We start from the raw sequence: 21,050 nt of genomic DNA, 5'->3' as shown, positions 1-21,050 counted from the left end.
CTGCTCAGTGATGGGGGTAGAGTTGGTGATACCATGATTTATATTGGTTTGATGTTTGATCTCGTTCATGTGACCTCTGCTTCCAGAGGCCGAGGTTAGGCTGGGGTTCTTTGTTCCAGTCAGGCAGTGGATGCAGATCATGGGGACACCCGAAGAGTTTTTATTTCAGCCTCGTCTTGTCTTCCCCAGGTGCCCAAGGGTTAAAACAAACCTTGTAACTCAGTGAGGTCTGCCACTGAGAGGCAGCCTAGCTTTTGAGGTGAATCGGGATTCTCTCCACAGTGTATGTATTAACACAAGGGTGACAGTGCAGACAGAGAACATGTTGCACTGTCTGGCGCTTGTTTAGTCTTCGGTGAGAGGAAGGACCATCTGAGCTGGTGGCATTAAACTCCTCCCTTGTGATGTTGGGCCTGAGTGGCAAGGTACTGACGTCAAGTAGAGGTGGGAGTGCTGAGTGTGGACACTGGGCAGAGAGGAGAAGGGGAAAGACTTGTTTACACAGACTGCAAAGAGCCTGGGGAATAATGCGGAAAGGAAGTAATCCGGAGCTCTTGTCTGCCTGATCCAGCTTCCTGCTCAAGAGGATCCAGTTACAGCAGCAGAACATTTCAGACGTGTGTCAGCATGGAAAAAAGAAGCAGTTTGCATCGCTGATCGGATCGGAGGGGCAACTAATCCACACACAATAACAAAGGCAGCAACTCTCGGGTATGTGAACATTACAGCTCTGCCCCCCCCCCCCCCACCCGTCACTGAGCTCCTCTCGGCAGCAGAGAGCGAAAGGCCGGATGTCCTAGACAAAGTTACAGCGGGGGAGAAGTGTTAGTGTCTGGGTGAATGTCTCAGTCTCTCTCTGAAAGTTTGTTTGCTATAAGTAGGGGGATCGGGGCCTGAGGAAGGAGAGAAGTGTCGAGATAGTAAGTTGGATAGAGGAAGGAGATACAGTGAAAGTTTCACTTTGCATTTTTGTTTATAATCATTAGGGGGAGGGAAAAACCCCAAGAGAATCCCTGTTAAATGTTAGGGGTGTTTAGCTTAGGGAGCCAGTTATACGAGGTTGGGAAATGGTGTTTGAGCTTTGAGGGGAGGTGCCTGATCTTTGGGGGTGTGTTTTTGTGGTTGTGGAGCCGTGTATGGGGTGTAGGGGAGGGGTTTGGGGCTTGTGGGGTTGGGGTGTGTGGGGTTTAAGGTATGTGGGGTTGGGGTGTGTGGTGTTTAAGGTATGTGGTGTTTAAGGTATGAGGGGTTGTGTGTGGGGGTTTAAGGTATGTGGGTTTGAGGCTTGGGTTGGGGCGTGTGGGGTTGGGGTTTGGGGCGTGTGGGCTTTGGGTTGGGTGTGTGGGCTTATGGGGCTTGTGGTGTTGGGGTTTGGGGCGTGTGGGGTTTGGGGCTTGTGGGGTTTGTGGGATTTGGGTTGGGGCTTGTGGAGTTTGGCAGGGTTGGGGCATGTGGGGTTGGGGCGTGTGGGGTTTGGGGCATGTGGGGTTGGGGTTTGGGGTGTGTGGGGTTTGGGTTGGGGCGTGTGGAGTTTGGGGGGTTGGGGCATGTGGGTTTGGGTCGTTTGGGGCATGTGGGGCTGGGGTTTGGGGCATGTGGGGTTGGGGTTTGGGGCCTGTGGGGTTTGGGGCAGTTGGGGCTTGTGAGGTTGGGGCATGTGGGGCTGGGGCTTGGGGCGTGTGGGGCTGGGGTTTGGGGCGTGTGGGGTTTGGGTTGGGGCGTGTGGGGTTTGGGCCGTGTTTGGGTTGGGGCGTGTGGGGTTTGGGGCGTATGGGGTTTGGGTTGGGGCCTGTGGGGTTTGGGGCGTGTTTGGTTTGGGGCATGTGGGGTTGGAGAGTGTGGATTTTGGGGTGTTTGGGGCATGTGGGGTTGGAGTGTGTGAGTTTTGGGGTGTTTGGAGTTTAGGGGGTGCATCAGGTTTGTGGAAGATGTGTGGGATTGGAGTGTGTGTGGTTGGGAAGGCTGCTTTCTGAATGTTCCTCGCCTGTCTAGAAACAGCAAAGGCTTAATTGCTTTGGGCTTCCGGTTTAAAACTGGCAGCAGCAACATACTGGGAGTGAGTCACTGGTGGAAACAAAGAGTCTCTTGGTCTCCAAGTGCAAGGGGCAGTGAGGTTAACTCTTTGCTCACCAGCTGCTGTCTACTAACATGGGTCTGTGGTTGGGGGGAGTTTGACTGAAGTTTGTATGTAATGTGATGCTGCACGCAGGATATGAGTGGCGCTCCCTGTATTTTCCATTCGCTGCAGCAGAGAGTAGATTTAGTCACGATTTAGCAATGTCTGTGCATAAAGCACCAAAATCTCATTAGTGTTTCCACTCTGCAAGACTACTGTTTTGTACGGTTGGTAGAGAAAGTGTGTGTGAGAAAATAAATGATGTTGGGCTTCCCCCAGGTCTCTGTTTGCTATTTATGAAAGGTTGATGGCTACCAGACCCAGGCTGGTCTGGACAACTTGAAACATGGAGGAGGCCATTCAGCCCCTCCGGTCTATTCCATCATTCAATCAGATCATGGCTGATCTGTCTGTACCTTTCCCAATATTTCAGCAGAGGGCTGTTCCTATTAGGACTGTGTTCCCCCTGGGATTAGTGCCTACTAAATGTCAACAGCTCCTTGTGTGTGATGGGAATTTGGAGCTCACCAGTTGTGCTTTCACGATTAGCAACAAGTGTTGACAATACATCAAAATATACTGAGCAATACTCTGCTGGAACATTTAAATTGGTAAGGAAGAGAGAACTTGTATTTATATACCACCTTTCACAACCTCAGGACACTCCAAAGCGCTTCATAGCCAATGAAGTACTTTTGAAGTGTAGTCACTAGTGTAATATGGGAAATGTGGATTTATACACAGCAAGAAGGGGTTGTTGGGCACGCAGCTCATGCAGGGGCGCTGAGTGGTCCTAGTCCCTCTGATCAGCCTCCACTCTAGGCAGGCTTAGTTCTCAGCCTCAAGCACAGTTTTACTGCATGGCTGGTCTGTCTGAATCTTTCCTGGTGTTAGGGGCCATGCAGCTTGGCCAATTACACAGTCAAGAGCTCCCAGTGAATCTGGACTGCCAACCTGAACCTTTATGTTGGACTCTGCCCCTCTGCATTGCAAGATCCCATAAACAGCAATGGGATAATAACCAGATCATCTGTTTGGGAGATAAATGTTGGCCAGGTCACCAGTAAAACTATCTTTACATAACATTCGAAGCAGTGCTCACTCAGACATGACATCCGCTCTGGATCACCTTGTGCAATTGAACATTAGAAAGTGATTAGGTTAAGCTGTCCCCTGGCAGCCTTCAGTCTCGCAAGACGGTGGTTTGTGCTGTTTTGGCCAGCTGTGTTCAGCATTGCCTGGTATGGCTCAGGAGCCCACTCTGGCATGGCAGTGACTGCTGCATTTGCTGCACAGGAAGACTGTGGGCTGAGAAGGCGCAAGATTCAGGTTTAGTATGAGGGGTTTGAAATATGTCACCTTTGCTCTGATCAAATGTTACATAAATACCTACTGAAGTGCAGCTTTTCGGAAGTTTCGAACTGACTTGGATCAGAAATAACCTGAAGACTATTGACTGAGTTTGATAAAGGAATTTGAGGAATGTGAACCTTTTAAAATTTAGTTTGCACAAAATTATTTCTCCCCTTCTCTGTAGTTTTCCTGTGTGGAGCTGTGAAGTATAATGAAAGGAAGTCCACAGTTAGACAGTTTCACAGTTTATTGAGCTACTGAACAGGCTGCAATCTGCAGGAAGTGCTTTCAGGAAACTACTACCTAAATCCTGCGAGTGACAAAACATGCAAAGAAATCAAAAATTCATAAACAATTGTGGGTCACAATGATCTTTTCCCTAGTAGAACATTTAGTTCTCAAATCATTTTATTAATTTTGACATAAGAAATTAAAAATGAAACGACTGGGTAATTATACTAATATATCTGAATAATTCAGTCCATTTGTATTGAGCATTTTCGTAAATTTACAAGTGTTGATGCTGTATATCCATATTTCTCTGGCATACATTCTAAATCTTATGTCTGTACACATTTCTGTTAACTTTTCCCATTATAAATTCCAGTATCACTTTTATAATGGACGCTGTCTATGTAAACATGTCACACTAATTATATCTTCCTGCCAATGGTGGCACTGCAGTCCCACTGAAAAGATGAACTCATCTTCCTGTATTTAACCCGAGGCAAGGTTGATTTTTATTAACAACATTGGATGAGGCACAAACTTTGAACTTTATTACTTTTTATTACACTTCTTGGTCATTTTTTTAAAGCAACATTTTCCACTTATTTCTGCTGTCAATCATCACAATATGATGCAGGTTCTGCCCACCAGGTGACTCCATGTAACAGGTTTCTGGAGTCTCCCATTGTTGTGGCCATTTTGCATCTTAAAGAAGAAACTTGTATTCATAACTGATCGGGCAGTGCTAGAGGCACTTTACTGATAATAGAAACTAGAGATGTTGGAAGTACGGACTGGCGGAACTTTTACTTGAAACTGAAAACATACAGGGTGGCCTCCTGCTGGTTTACCATCCAGGCTGTTTCTTTTAAAAATGGGAGACTGATCTGCTTTTACTTCCCTGCTATCCTTTTCTCTGGAGCTTGTTTCTGTTTCATCCACCTCCGCCCTATCTCTCCCTGGCTTGTAGGAGTTACTAAACCCAGGTTTATTCTGAGTTAGAGGTTTGTGGGTTAGTTCATAGTCGTCTGCTATGATAGCTGCACCTCTGGCTTTGGAAACTCTTTCTTCATATGGGTTTTAAGGTTGTACAAGAGGCAGTTTTTGAACTCCTGGAACAGGAGTATTTCCCTTAATCCCTCGTACGTGTGGTCAGTTTTGAGCGCTGCATTCACCAGTCAAATTCGAGCTATTCAGTTCTTTCAAATTCAAATTCAAGGAAGCTCTGAGTGGGTTTTTGCTGAGAATTCCTAAATCTCTGGTGGCATGCTTCTGGCATTAATTCATAAGCATTCAGGATAGCACCTGTTCTTAGCTTGCAGAGCTGTCTGCAGGGTACATGGAATATACCTCGCGGGTTTTCCCTATTATCTGACCTTGCATTCGGAGAGTCCAAGACTCTGCCAGCCACTTTAACTAATCTGCCAGCTTCTCAAAGATTGTGAGGAAGGTTTCCAAATCATCTTCTTCAAACTTGGGAACTAATTGGGAATGCTTTAAGAAACCAAAGCTGTGGATAGTTGAATTATCAGTGGCGTTTCCATGAGGTAAAGGCAAGTTCTTGAATCTGCCTTAATTCTGTATCCTTTTGTGCTTGCCATTCCTTCTCAAGCTTCTCCAGCTGGAAGGCTTGCCCCTGCTCTCAGAACCACAGAATTGTTACAGTGTAGATGGAGTTGTGTCTACACCGGCTCACTGAGCCTTTTCCCCATAGCCCTGCACATTGTTCCTATTTAAATAATCATCCAATACCTGCTGAATGCCTCAATTGAACCTGCCTCCACCACACTTCCAGACAGTGCATTCCAAACCCTAACTATTCGCTGTGTGAAAAAGTTTTTTCTTACCTCACATTTGCTTCTTTTGGAAAACACTTTAAAACTGTGCCCTCTGGTTCTCGATCCATTTATGAGCGGGAACAGTTTCTCCCTATCTACTCTGTCCAGGCCCCTCATGATTTTGAAAACTTCTATCAAGTCTCCTCTTAGCCTTCTCCTCTCCAAGGAAAACAGTCCCAACTTCTCCAATCTTTCCTCATAACTAAAGAGTCTCACCCCTGGAACCATTTTTGTAAATCTCTTCTGCACTCTCTCCAATGTGTTCACATCTTTTCCATAGTGTATCACAGAATCAGAATCACAGTGCAGAAGAGGCCCTTCAGCCCATCGAGTCTGCACCGACACGTGAGAAACACCTGACCTACCTACCTAATCCCATTTACCAGCACTTGACCCATAGCCTTGAATGTTATGACGAGTCAAGTGCTCATCCAGGTACTTTTTAAAGGATGTGAGGCAACCCGCCTCCACCACTCTCCCAGACAGCGCATTCCAGACCGTCACCACCCTCTGGGTAAAAAAGTTTTTCCTCACATCCCCCCTAAACCCCCGGCCCCTCACCTTGAACTTATGCCCTCTCGTGACTGACCCTTCAACTAAGGGGAACAGCTTCTCCCTATCCACCCTGTCCATGTCCCTTATAATCTTGTACACCTCGATCAGGTTGCCCCTCAGTCTTTTCTGCTCCAACGAAGACAACCCAAGTCTATCCAACCTCTCTTCATAACTTAAATGTTTCATCCCAGGCAACATCCTGGTGAATCTCCTCTGCACCCCCTCCAGTGCAATCACATCCTTCCTATAATGTGGCAACCAGAACTGTACACAGTGCTCCAGCTGTGGCCTCACCAAGGTTCTATACAACTCCAACATGACCTCCCTACTTTTGTAATCTATGTCTCGATTGATAAAGGCAAGTGTCCCAAATGCCTTTTTCATCACCCCACTAACATGCCCCTCTGCCTTCAGAGATCTATGGACACACACGGTCCCTTTGTTCCTCAGAACTTCCTAGTGTCATGCCGTTCATTGAATACTTCCTTGTCAAATTACTCCTTCCAAAGTGTATCACCTCACACTTTTCAGGGTTAAATTCCATCTCCACTTATCTACCCATTTGACCATCCTGTCTATATCTTCCTGTAGCCCAAGACACTCAACCTCACTGTTAACCACCCGGCCAATCTTTGTGTCATCCGCGAATTTAGCGTCCAGAATTGTACACAATACTCCAGCTGAGGCCAAACCAGTGTGTTACATAAGTTCATCATAACCTCCCTGCTCTTGTGCTATATGCCATATTAATGAAGCCTAGAATACTGTATGCTTTAGAAACAGCTCTCTCTACCTGTCCTGCCACCTTTAATGCCTTATGTACATATACACCCAGGTCTCTCTGCTCCTGCACACCCTTTAGAATAGTATCCTTTATTTTATACTGTCTCTCCATGTTCCTTGTACCGAAGTCTATCACCTCACACTTTTCCGCATTGAACTTCATCTGCCACCTATCTGTCCACTCGACCAATGTGTCAATGTCCTTTTGAAGTTCAACACTGTCCTCCTCACGGTATACAATTCTCCCAAGTTTTGTGTTGTTCACAAACTTTGAAATTGTCCACTGCTCACCAAGATCTAGATCACTAATATATATCAGGAAAAGCAAGGGTCCCAATACCGACCCCTGGTGAGCTCCACTACAAACCTTCCTCCAGCCCGAAAAATACCCATTAACCATTACTCTGTTTCCTATCCCTCAACCAATTTTGTATCCATGTTGCTACTGTCCCTTTTATTCCATGACCCATAACTTTTCCTGGAAATTTCTCTACTCCTTTTCCTTCTGGGATTCCTTATTCTCTCTTTCTCCCTTGCCTGAAACTCTAACTCTAGCCTCTGCTCTTCTAGGAGAATATAAGTTAACTTGGTCTGGTTCTGGTTCTATAACTTCTGCTTGTTCCAAGTCTGGCCAAGGTGGTCAGACAGCAATTTTAATACCTCCAGACAGCAACTTTAATACCTCGGGGCTTCCATGCTTTATGACGTGTATGACATTCTACTTGCCATGGCTTTTAGCTGTTCTATGGTTAGGGATGCTAACTTAGCCCAAGTTAAGACCTCCTATTACATGAATGCTTTTACATTGAATTCACACACCTTACTTTCTATTATTAGTATTACAAAGCTTACCGCTATAAGTTCTTTTGTTTCTGTTTAAACAATTTTGGTTATGTCATGTTTCCCTTCTACTTAAAATTATCCTTTAAAATTTGATTTGAATCCCATATGCAGCCTCCAGTTCTGTCATGGACAGAGTGTATGTCCTCTCTTACTGTCCGTAATCCATATGTTTTGTATGGAAATAGGTATGTCTTTTTTAACTCTTGCAGTACGTATTCTAATTTAATAATTCAGCAGCAAGTTTTCATGAGTTTAAAATAAAGAAGGTTACTTATTCTCACACACTTACATTGAATTAACTCAGTGTCACATACTCAGTCTCACGCATGCATACACATGCACAAAGATTGGATTCAGGTAAAGATAGTGCACTTCTACAGATTACAGTTACTTTAGGTTGCAGCTACTTCAGTCTGCGATTAATTAAGATTTCTGGTCTCCCAAGTGGCAAGCCTGTGGTTTCTTGATGGATTCAATAATTTAAAGTTTAAGTGAGGATTATCAGCAGGTTATGAGGTTTCTTGCAGTCGAATTTCTAGGAGGTGGATTCTCAGGTGAACTTTGAAACTGGAACAGCTTAAGTACTTTGGCTGCTTGATGATTTACAGCTAGTTTCAGACTCTGGCTTTGAAACTAGCTGATGATTGATGGTTCTGATGGATCTGCTAGGTCTAGGGATAATAAACCTGCGGTCCTTGAAACAGCAATTACATGACCGCTGGGTTAACATTCTGGAGCCCATCCAGTGTAGTTTGGATGGGAGAGGCTATTGTGATAAAATGGGAAGTTTATAGTGGCCATTTAGCTTTGATCTTTCCTTTTGTCTAGTAATAAACATGGAGATAGGCATTCTGGAAATTCCATAGTCTTTTGGTGTTGGCCCATCCTTAAACAATGAGATGTGTGAATTCCACAAATGGCTGTGAGGTACTTTCACCTATGTTCATATTTAATTAGGCATTTGTCATAGACTTAATACTGACTGTAGTCCAAATATGAAAATTCACATGATTTGTGGCAGCCATCTTAACAGTCTGTGTTAAATTTTTAGAAGTATTGACTGAATTGCAAAGATTCAGAACTCTTTGAGTGAAGAAATTTCTCCTTATCTCAGTCTTAAATGATTGACCTGTTATCCTGAGGCTGTGCCCCCATATTCTAGATTCCCAGCCAGGGGAAAAAATGTCTGTGTCTACCCAGCCAATCCCCTTCAGAATCTTATACATTTCAATGAAACACCTCTCATTCTTCTAAACTCTAGAGAACATAGACCCAATTTACTCCACACTTCATCATAGGACAATTCTCTCATTCTGGGGCCAATCTAGTGAACCTTCGCTGTACCGCCTCCAATGCAAGTATACCCTTCCTTAAATATGAGAACCAAAATTGCACACAGTGTTCCAGGTCTGGTCTCACCTTAGCAAGACTCTTGTACTCCAATCCGCTTGCAATAAAGGCCAACATGCCTTCCTAATTGCTTGTTATATCTGCATGCTAACATTGTGTTCCTTGTACAAAGCAGTCCCAAGATTCTCTGAATATCAACATTTACAAGTTTCACACCTTTTAAAAAAATATTCTACTTTTCTGTACTTAACAGCCAAACTTCCCTACATTATACTCCATCTGCCACCTGTTGCCCGAAAATTAATCTGTCTCTATCTCTTTGCAGCCTCCTTGTGCCCTCCTCACAGCTTATGCTCCCACCTAACTTGTTATCATCAGCAAGTTTAGATACATTACTCTCTGTCTCTTCATCTAAGTCATTAATATAGATTGTAAATAACTAAGGCATCAACACTGATCCTTGTGGCACTCCACTAGTCATAGTTTGCCAACTTGAAAATGCCTCATTTATGCCTACTCTCTGTTCCTGTCCATTAACCAATCCTCTATCCATGCAAATACATCATCCCCAACCCCATATCTGTTGTATTAACCTTTTGTGTGGCACATTATTGAATGCCTTTTGGAAATCTAAGTATATTAGATCTACTGGACCCCCTTTATCTGCCCTATTAGTTAAATTCTCAAAAAACTAATGCATTTGTCAAATGGGACTTCCCTTTTGTAAAATCATGTTGACTTGTTCTAATCATACTATACTTTCCCAAATGTATTGTTAAGGCTTCCTTAATAATAGATTCCAGCACTTTCCCAATGATGCCAAGCTAACTGGCCTGTAGTTCCCTGTTTTCTCTCTCCTTGCTTTCTTGAATTGTGGTAGTATATTTGCTGGGACCATTTCAGAATCTAGGGAATTTTGGAAAATCTTAGCTGCAGAGATAGTGGACGTGCTTGCTAATCTTTTAGAACCCTATGGTGTAGGCCATCAGGTCATGGGGATTTATTAGATTTTAGCCCCTTGGGTTTCTCGAATACTTTTTCTTGCCTGATATTAATTACTTTAATTTCCTCACTCTTTTTAGCACCTAGGTTACCCTCTATTTCTGGTATGTAATTTGTGCATTCTACTATGAAGATAGACACAAAATATTTGTTTAATGTCTTTGCAATTTCCTCATTCTCCATGATGATTTTTCTTTTCTTAGCCTCTAAGGAACAAGTATTACTTTAGCTACTTTCTTTCTTTCAAATGCTTGTAAAGCTCTTACAATCTGTTTTTATATTCTTGGCTAGCTTACACTCATTCTATTTTTCCCCTTTTTATCCACCTTTTGGTGGCCATTTGCTGGTTTCTCAAATGCTCCCAATCCTCAGACTTAATACCATTCTTTGCAACATTATAAGCCTCATTCTTTAATCTAATACTTTCCTCAAACTCCTTAGGAAGCCAGGATTGGAGCTTTCTTGCTGAATTTTTGTTTTTTCAATGGAATGCATTTTTGTTGAACACTTCAAATTGCTTCTTTAAATGTTCCCACTATTTATTTAATGCCCTACCTTTTAGTGTATTTACCCATCAATCTTAGCTAGTTCTCCCCTCATGCCAATATAATTGGCTTTGTTTATGTTTAAGCTTTTTGTTTGTAACTGGAGTACATCATTTTTAATCATAATATGGAATTCAGCTGTATTATGATCACTATTTCCCAGTGGATCTTTTATTATGACATCGCTATTTAACCCAGCCTCATTGCACAAAATCAGATTGAAAAAAAAATGTTGGTTCCACAGCATAATGCTCTAGGAAACAGTCATGACTATATTTGTTTTTTATTCCTTCATGGAGTTTGGGTGTCACTGCCAAGGCCAGCATTTGTTGCCCATCCCTAATTACCCTTGAACTGAATGGCTTGCTAAGCTAGAGGGCAGTTAAGAGCCAACCATATTGCTGTGGATCTGGAGCCACGTGTAGGCCAGACCAGGAAAAGATGGCATATTTTCTTCCCTAAAGAGTATTAGTGAACCAGATGGGATTCTATGACAATCAGTGATAGTTTTCATGGTGTAGCTTTACATTCCAGATTTTATTAATTGAATTTAAATTCCACCAGCTGCCATGATGGGATTTGAACCCATATTGCCAGAGCATTAGCCTGGGCCCTTGGATTACTAGTTCAGTGACATCATGCTGCTGTCTCCCTGTCTACACACTCACTTTCTAGATCACCTTTGCCAATTTGATTGTACCAATCTATATGAAGATCAAAGTCCCCCATAATCATAACATTAGGGAGGGTCTTGTGTCATAGTTGATGGTGTCCCTGTCTCTGAGCCAGAAGCTCTGGGTCCAAGTTCCACTCCAGTACTTGCTGGCCGTGGAAGGTGTGTTCATAACACAGCCCAACAGGTTGAGTATAAATCTGTAAATCCTTCCAACACACACCAATGGCAGGTGGTGAGAGTGAGAGACATTCCTGGTCAGCCATGTGATGGAAAGAAATTGGAACCACTCATAGCTCCAGGCTACAACAAAAGTGTACATTGTCATAGCAACTCAGAATCCTTGGGGGATTGGTTGGCTCAGTTGGCTCGACGGCCATTGTGAATCAAATTGGTGCCAACAGAACAGGGCTCGATCTCTGTTCTGGCGGGGGTGGATTTGGGATCTGCCTCTTTGCCCTACCCCTGGCGGAGATTGCAGTGCTGTGGCTCGGACCTGCCTTTGGGCAGAGAACTGAAGAAGAATTATTATATTGCCTTTGTTACAAGCTTCAATAATGTTTTGTTGAATGCTCTGTTCAGTGGCATAACAAATGTTAGGGGGGACTGTAAACTACTCCCACAAGCGTTTTCTGACTCTTGCTATTCTTAACCTCCACCCATCTTGATTCTACTTCCTGATCTTCTGAGCCAAGATGCTTTCTCACTAATGTCCCTATATTGTCCTTTATTATCAGGGCTACCAGCACCCCTCCCCCTTTCTTCTCCCCTCCTGCTAGAGGTAAAACTGCACTACTGACCCTCAAATCATCATGGAACACTACCTGGAGTGCAAATTGTCCTGCTTAATGTCATGGGCTGTCCATTAGAATATTTTATCAAAAGCCACCATGGATGAATCACAACCTATGTACATTTTTCAACACCTTCCCAAAGTACATACGTGTTCATCTTCCTCCTCACAGCCTGAATTCTTCACCACCCTAGAGTTGCCATGGTGACTCACTGCCCCCTCACACAATGTCACACTCCCCACCCTGGACTAGTTTGCTGGAAACCTTGCACAATTTTCCCTGCCAATGTCTTATCCATGATTGGTATCACTTAAATCGAGAGATAGGTAGTATTGCACTGGAGATCGGGGGAGGGCGTTAGAAGGTGGCTTGGATGTGGGTTGTGCCTGAGACCCAAAGAATTCCAAAGAATCCTGCAACCTTTGACATGGTGATTCAAACTCAGGATTCAGAAATGTGCACTCACCACTCCCATACTGTGCAATTTCCTCATTTTTAGATGCATACTCTTCATTTTTTTCTAGTATTTTCCATTGCTGTCCTCACTGTCACTGTATCTGCAGGAATTGCCGTTGTGGTTCTGTTGATGGAGCTGCCTGGACCTGAGTCGTGTTAGATGTTTGTTTTATTGGGAGTGACTGTGGGGAAAGGGTGGAAGTTCGGCAACAGGTTGCAGGGCCACTGAGGGCCTCCCTTATATAGTTGCTAACTATTGGTTAGAGTCAGGGCTGCACTTTACAGCTGCTGTAAAGGTTTATTAAGGATAAATACATTCAGATTGCAGTTATACTGTCACATTTGCTTTGATATCAAATGGTGTTTTTGAGCATCATCACACAACTGACAGCATTACTCAAGAATACAGTTCTTCTTTGAAACCTGAATCTAAGACTATCTACTCACCTGCCTCTGGCCTGATGAGCAACAACAACTTGCATTTACATGGTGTCTTTAACATACTAAAACATCCCAAGACTCTTCACAGGAGTGTTATCAAACACAATTTGATACTGAGTTACATTAGGAGATATTAGAACAGGTAACTGAAAGCTTGGTCAAAGGGTTAGGATTTAAGCAGCATCTTAAAGGAGTAGAGAGAGAGAGAAAGAGAAGTGGAGGAGTTTAGGGAGGCAATTCTTTTACTCCTTCCATTTTCCCACCATTGACAGTTGTGCCTTCACCTGTCTAGGCCCCACGGTATGGAATTCCCTCCCTAAATCCGTCTCCGTCTTCACTTCTCTCTATCCTCAGTTAATGCCCTCCCTAAAACCCAGCTCTTTGTCCATCCCCTTAATAGGTCTTTATTTGGTTTGAAGCCCAGTTTTTTCTGATATTCCTGTGAAGAACCTTGCTTTGTTTTATAGGTTAAAGGTGCTATATAAATGCAAGTTCTTGTTGATAGTCAAGCCATGAGATTTCACTGCAAAAGGGCACTTCATTCAACTTGGGCTTGTAACCAGCATACAGTATGACTCAAGTCTGCCAAGAAACCAGCTTTTAGTGTTCAGGTGCTCCTGGGCACTTTCTAAACTCCGTACTGAGTATTTCAAATGATAAGAGAAAGCAGATGCTGCCACTTGATCTACCCTAACATTGAAACCAGCTGGTGGGGGATGGGGACTAACACACACTGAGGCCCCTTGTGGCCGGCAGAGTGTGTGATGTAGTCCACAAGACAACCTTTAGATTCTTGCTGACTCTGCTCTGCAGTCTCGAATCACCACTGTCAAATGTATGGTGTAGTATAGCTCTCATCCAAGCTAATGAGGCCAAGGCTCTCTTCTTACTGATTTCTCTCACTTTCTCCAGCTCTGCAATGAAGTACATCCTTTGGCTACCATGTGCTTTATTATGCATTTTAATTTAATGAAAGTCTTAAAAAAAATAATAACACTTGCATTTATATAGCTCCTTTCTTAGGAACATAGGAACAGAAGGAAGCCATTCAGCTCCTTGAGCCTGTTTCACCATTCAATTAAATATTATCTGACCTGTGACTCCATCTAGCCACCGTAGATCCATAGTCCTTAATACCCTAAGCTTATCTAGCAACCTCATTTCTGAAATTTTCTATTGACCTCCAGCTGGGGATGAGCGTGTTTCAGATTTCCAAAACCCTTTGTGTGAAGAAGTACTTTCTGACATCACCCCTGAATGGCCTGGCTGTCATTTGAAGGTTATGTCCCCTTTCTTCTGGACTCGCACTCTTCCCAATGAAATCTTTTCATCATACTTTTCTTCTTTATTCTTTCATGGGATGTGGGCCTCACTGGAAGGCCAGCATTTGTTGCCCATTCCTAATTGCCTTTGAACTGACCTTTCTAGGTTATTTCAGAGGGAAGTTAAGAGTCAACCACATTGCTGTGGGTCTGGAGATGCATGTAGGCCAGACCTGGTAAGGATGGCAGATTTCCTTCCCTAAAGGACATTAGTGAACCAGATGGGTTTTACAACAATCAACAATGGTTTCATGGTCACCATTACTGAGACTAGCTTTCAATTCCAGATTTATTAACTGGTTCAAGTTCCACCAGCTGCTTTGGTGGGATTTAAACCCATGTCCCCAGAGCATTAGCCTAGATCTCTGGATTACTAGTGACATTAACACTATGCCACTGTCTGAAATGCCACAATTAGATCACCCCTTAAGCTTCTATATACAAGGGAATACAAGCCTACTCAATGCAACCTACCATCATAATTTAACCCTTTCAGCCCAGGTGTCATTCTCTAACATGCTGCATCCCCTCCAAGGCTAATCTATCCTTCCTGAGCTGCCATGACCAGAACTCCAGATGGGATCTAACCAGAGCTCTGTACAACTATAATGTAACTTCAACCCCTTTGTATTCCATCTGTCTTGTTATGAAGGCCTTTCATCTTTTAAGGTTTTTTTTGTACCTGTCTGCTAGCTTTTGTGGTTTTTGTACCTGGATCCCTAAATCTCTCTGCTCCTCCATAGTCTTCTTTCTATTTAGAAAATTCACTGCTTTATCTGTAATGGACTGGTGTCCCGACCTGGTTGTGCCCTGCTTAGCGCCCATTTCCTGTTGATATAGGTTCGCAGGGAGTTGGAACCTGAATTGGATGAAGCAGTTCTGGAAAAGTGAGTGAGTGAGGTCTAATGTGGATGATCTCACACTTCCCCACACTGAACTCCATCTGCTACACTTTTACCCATTCACTTAATCAATCAACGTCCCTTTTCAACTTTCTGCTCCCAACTACACTATTTATTCTTCACCTAAATCAGTGTCATTGGAGAACTTGTAGATATGTTCCATTCCTTCACCTAACTCATTTATAAATTATAATAAAGGGGTGGTATAGATGCCTGGGGGATATATCCTGCCAGTTTGAGCACATCCCTTTATCCCAACTCTTTCTCCTATCTCCTAACAATTTCCCTGTCCCAGCCAATTGGACATCTCCAATTCCCTGTCCCAGCCAATTGGTCATCTCCAATTCCCTGTCCCAGCCAATTGGTCATCTCCAATTCCCTGTCCCAGCCAATTGGACATCTCCAATTCCCTGTCCCAGCCAATTGGACATCTCCAATTCCCTGTGCCAGCCAATTGGACATCGCCAATTCCCTGTCCCAGCCAATTGGACATCTCCAATTCCCTGTGCCAGCCAACCGGACATCTCCAATTCCCTGTCCCAGCAATTGGTCATCTCCAATTCCCTGTCCCAGCCAATTGGACATCACTAATTCCCCGTCCCAGCCAATTGGACATCTCCAATTCCCCGTCCCAGCCAATTGGACATCTCCAATTCCCCGTCCCAGCCAATTGGACATCTCCAATTCCCTGTCCCAGCCAATTGGACATCTCCAATTCCCCGTCCCAGCCAATTGGACATCTCCAATTCCCTGTGCCAGCCAACCGGACATCTCCAATTCCCTGTCCCAGCAATTGGTCATCTCCAATTCCCTGTCCCAGCCAATTGGACATCACTAATTCCCCGTCCCAGCCAATTGGACATCTCCAATTCCCCGTCCCAGCCAATTGGACATCTCCAATTCCCCGTCCCAGCCAATTGGACATCTCCAATTCCCCGTCCCAGCCAATTGGACATCTCCAATTCCCCGTCCCAGCCAATTGGACATCTCCAATTCCCCGTCCCAGCCAATTGGACATCTCCAATTCCCCGTCCCAGCCAATTGGACATCTCCAATTCCCTGTCCCAGCCAATTGGACATCTCCAATTCCCCGTCCCAGCCAATTGGACATCTCCAATTCCCCGTCCCAGCCAATTGGACATCTCCAATTCCCCGTCCCAGCCAATTGGACATCTCCAATTCCCCGTCCCAGCCAATTGGACATCCCCAATTCCCCGTCCCAGCCTATTGGACATCTCCAATTCCCTGTCCCAGCCAATTGGACAACTCCAATTCCCTGACCCAGCCAATTGGTCATCTCCAATTCCATGTCCCAGCCAATTGGACATCTCCAATTCCATGCACTCTCATTTTTATTAAAAGTCTCTTATGCAGAATCTTGTCAAATACTTTCAGGAGGTCCAGATAAATAACACCCATAGACACTCCCTTAATGTTCCACATTAGTCACCTCCTCAAAAGAAAACTAATTTCATTAGCCATTGCTTAACCCTTTACAAATCCATGTTGTGTCACTAATCAGTTCGTATTTGTCAAAATGTTCAGTCACTTGGTCCCTCATAGCAAATTCTCATAACTTTAGCAAGTAATTAGGAAAGTTAATAGAATGTTATTGTTAATTGTGAGGGGAATTGAATACAAAAGTAAGGAGGTTATGCTTCAGTTATACAGGGCATTGGTGAGGCCACATCTGAAGTACTGTGTACAGAATTGGTCTCCTTATTTAAAGGAGGATGTAAATGCGTTAGTTCAGAGAAAGTTCACTGAACTAATACTAAGGTTGTCTTATGAGGAAAGGTTGGACAGGTTAGGCTTGTATCTGCAGGAGTTTAGAAGAGTAAAAGGCGATTTGATTGAAACATATAAGATCCTGAGTGGTCTTGACAGGGCGGATGTGGAGAGGATGTTTCCACTTGTGGGAGAATCTAGAACTAGGGGTCACTGTTTAAAAATAAAGTGTCGCCCATTTAAGACAGAGATGAGGAGAAATTTTTTCTCTCAGAAGGTTGTGAGTCTTTGGAACTCTCTTCCTTAAAAGGCAGTGATACCAAAGCCTTTGAATGTTTTCAAGGCAGAGCTAAATAGATTCTTGATAAACAAGGGGGTGAAAGGATATCAGGGGTAGGCGGCAGGTTACAGTCAGATCAGCCATGATTTTATTGAATGGCGGAGCAGACTTGAAGGGCTGAGTGGCCTACTCCTGCCCCTAACTCGTATGCTCGTGTGTTTATATGCCCCTGAAACTGACATTAGACTAATCGACCTATAATTTCCTTATCTATTCCACTTACACTTCTTAAATAATGGAATGATATTGACAAGTTTGCAATCCATGGAGATAATTCCTGAATTGAGAGAGTTGAAACACCAACAATTCTCTCAACTTTTGATCCTCTGCAGTGGAAACCATAGGGTGCTGGGGATTTGTCTATCTTTAATCTCATCAGTTTTGCCATTATCTAATTTACATTGAAGCTAGTCAGTTCTTCCCTGATTTATTTTTACTTTGCCTTGTATCCCTGCTATTTTAGCCTGATCATCTCCTGCATATGAAGGTCAATACAGAATTACTATTAAGTCTGCCATGTCCTGATTTCCATTCACAACATCACCTGTCTCTAAGGGACCTCCATTACTCTTAGCCACCCTGTGTTTTGTTAGTATATTTGTAAAAAAAACACCCTTTAGTATTATCCCTGATATCCCTTGCAAGTTTTTTCTCTGCTCTTGCCATTTTTTTATCCCTCTCCTGTTCTTTAATTCTGTCCCAGTCCATAGAATGTTTTTTTTTATAAGCCCTCTGATTTAGTTTATTACAGATCTTGTATTCTACCAAATACTTTCTTGAACACCTCCCACTGTTAATCCATAGTTTTATTCACTAATAGTTCTGTCCAGTGTATGTAGTCAATGTCTGCCTCATCACTCCAAATTTAGCTTTGTGTAGATTTAAAACCTCAATTTGTGTTTCAATCGTCGCTTTCTCATCCAGTATTGAATCTGTATTATGGTCACTAGGTCGCTAGGTGTTCCCCTTCTGATAGATTATTGGGCTCATTACTAAATCTAAGATGACTTCTTCGCTTGTTGGTTCAAAATCAACCTCAGGACATCCTGCACTTAAAGTGTAAATGCACTTTACAGCGAGGGAAGTCTTGCTACAACTACATAAGGTATTGGTGAGACCACACCTAGAATACTGTGTACAGTTTAGGTCTCCTTAGTTAAGGAGAGTTATACTTGCATTGGATGCAGTTCAGAGAATGTTCACGAGGCTGATTCCTGGGATAAAGGCGTTTGTCTTATGAGGAAAGGCTGAGCAGCTTGACCTTTACTCAGTGGAGTTTAGAAGAATGAGAGGTGATCTTACTGAAACATATAAGATTCTGATGGGGCTTCGCATGGTGGATACTGAGAGGATGTTCCTCCTTGTGGGGAATCTAGGACTAGGGCGACAGTTTCAGAATAAAGGGTCTCCTATTTAAGACAGGGATGAGGAATTTCTTCTCTCAGAGAGTTGTTAGTCTATGGAATTCTTTCCCCCATTCAAGGATGAGTTTGACAGATTTTTTGATCAACAAGGAAGTCAAGGGTTACTGGGGGGGGACAGGCAGGGAAATGGAGCGAAGGTCACCATCAGATCAGCCATGATCTTATCAAATGGTGGGACAGGCTTGATGGCCCAAATAGCCTTCTCCTGCTCCTATTTCTGACGTTTTTATGTTCTTATATAAGTACCTTTGAAATGTAGTAACTGTTATAATGCGGATAATGCAGCAGCCAATTTGTACACAGCAAGATCCCACAAACAACAATGTGATAACAACCAGACATAGTGTTTAATGATGTTGATTGAGGGATAAATATTGGCCAGCATACTGTGGAGAACTGTCCGACTCCTCTTTCAATAGTGCCATGTGATCTTTTGCGTCAACCTGACAAGTTTAACACCTCATCTGAAGGATAGCATCTCCAACACTGCTGCAGCCCCTCAGTACAACACTTCAAAAGTACCTTATTGGCTTTAAAAAGTGCTTTGGGACATCCTGAGGTTGTGAAAGGTACTATATAAGCTATTTCTTTTTCTCTTAATACTGTTAACGTAGATTACAAGCTCAAGTGTCTCGAGTGGGACTTGAACTTTCTGATGCAGAGGTGTGAGCTACCACAGAGTTACAGTTCGCACGATGGAGATATGTCTCTTAACAACACTTTTCTGATACAATCTGCTCCAGTAGCTCTCCACAATACACCACACAGCAGTCTGAAACTCCATTTGATTAAGCAATCTGAATTTTCAAGGTTTAGGATTGAATGTAATTCAGATGATATCAAATACTGCCATTTTTCATCACTTCTTGTGAAGATAATAAATTGATAGGATATTGAATAATCCATAAATCATGAGCTGGGGGAAAATCTATGTCTGTGGTGTAAGTAGATGTGCAGGTTCTCAGTTAAATGTGACTTGACCCAGGAAAGAGTTTTGTTGAGTTTACAGCAGTATGCAATCAGAGATGGAAGTCCTTTTTGAAAGTAGACTAGGCAGCTTGCTGGAGCTACTCTAGAGTTTTACTGAATTATAGATCATCATTCTGTTTTTGAGTGTTTTGGTATCACCTGCTGATTGGTGTGTTGTGTGTAATGGCAGACTAAAGAAACACTGAAAGCAGGTGCCAGTGTGGCATGTGTGATAACAACAACTTGCATTTAGACAAGAACATATATTTACATAGTACCTTTAGCCTAACAAAACATACCGAGGTGTTTCACAGGAGTAGAATCAGACAACAACTGACACTGAGGTACACTGAGATACGGGAGCTGTTAGGACAGGTGAGCAAATGCATAGTCAAAAAGGTGAGTTTTAAGCTGCATTTTAAAGGAGGAGTGAGAGAGAGAAGTTTGCAGAGCAAATTCATGTGATGAGTCAACGATTGCTCTGCTGGTACTGTCCTTCCCTTGCAACTAGTGATTTAATAAGAAGTGATTTATCTATGTATTAGAACAATAAAGTCAAAGGTCTGGCAAGAAAACATTGGTAGTACATTCAAAACTTAAAATCTTGATTGTACAGGCATGTAGCCTTGTGGATCCATTCCTCTGTTAGTTTACTGACATATACTGGGAATCCAGATTGTTTCTAGACTGTGGGACAGAGATGGGGGTGGAAGTGGTGGGGTCCAGGAGGAGAGAGGGAAGGGGAGGGGAGGGGGGAACAGGGCAAGGGGAGGGGGGAGGGGGAACAGGGTAAGTGGGGACGGAAGAGGGAGTCTCTATTACTGGGGATTGATGCTGTCAGGTCTGATTGGCTTTCATTTGCAATGAGTGCCTCTAACAAATCTCCTCTCACCTTTTGTCCATGGGACACAGTCCCAACTTCTCCAATCTATTTACATAACTGAAGTTCCTCATCACTGCAACCATTCTTGTATAGTTTTTCTTTGATCTTCCTCCTGTTCCTTGTCCGTAACTGGCTTGACTCTTTCTTTGATAAGCCTACAATTTTCCTCCAATCCTCCCTTCACATCCTCCAAAATGCTCAAGATTTTTGTCTCTGGCTCATTATGAGCAGCAAATCCAAGTGCCCCAGCCCACTATCTCGACAAACCTCCCACCCAGCACTTTCACCAGCAGCCAATCTCCTTTCTGTCCCCTGCTGACCCTGTGGGACTCTGGCAGCAGAACAGCTCTCCACTGTCCCTCTCCACATTACCTCCAAAATATTTGTTCAGTTGTGAACTAGACTCTTGCCATCCATGAGTTTATTATGGATGATTGCAGTGACATCAGGGCCTTGGCAGAAGCCTGGCTGAGGGGTGATGACACTTTCCCACTCAATGAAGCCT

General features: G+C 43.4%; 1 protein-coding gene across 4 annotated transcripts in view; it reads left to right on the top strand.

The window, feature by feature from the left end:
• Positions 1-272: 272 nt before the first annotated feature.
• The window catches only part of elk3 (ETS transcription factor ELK3), a 52,440-nt gene continuing 31,662 nt past the window's right edge, over positions 273-21,050 (top strand). For 2 of the 4 annotated variants that reach the window (XM_041203344.1, XM_041203343.1), the window contains exon 1: positions 281-711. The gene's annotated coding sequence lies outside the window, so the exon portion shown is untranslated. Of the gene's footprint in view, positions 712-21,050 lie in introns of all 4 variants that reach the window. The other 2 variants (XM_041203345.1, XM_041203342.1) reach the window with 2 other exon arrangements.

The sequence above is a fragment of the Carcharodon carcharias genome, chromosome 13, assembly GCF_017639515.1.
Source record: "Carcharodon carcharias isolate sCarCar2 chromosome 13, sCarCar2.pri, whole genome shotgun sequence".
In the NCBI taxonomy this organism is placed as follows: Eukaryota; Metazoa; Chordata; class Chondrichthyes; order Lamniformes; family Lamnidae; genus Carcharodon; species Carcharodon carcharias.
The sequence above is the reverse complement of the archived record's forward strand: the minus strand, read 5'-3'. Positions and strand labels throughout refer to the sequence as shown.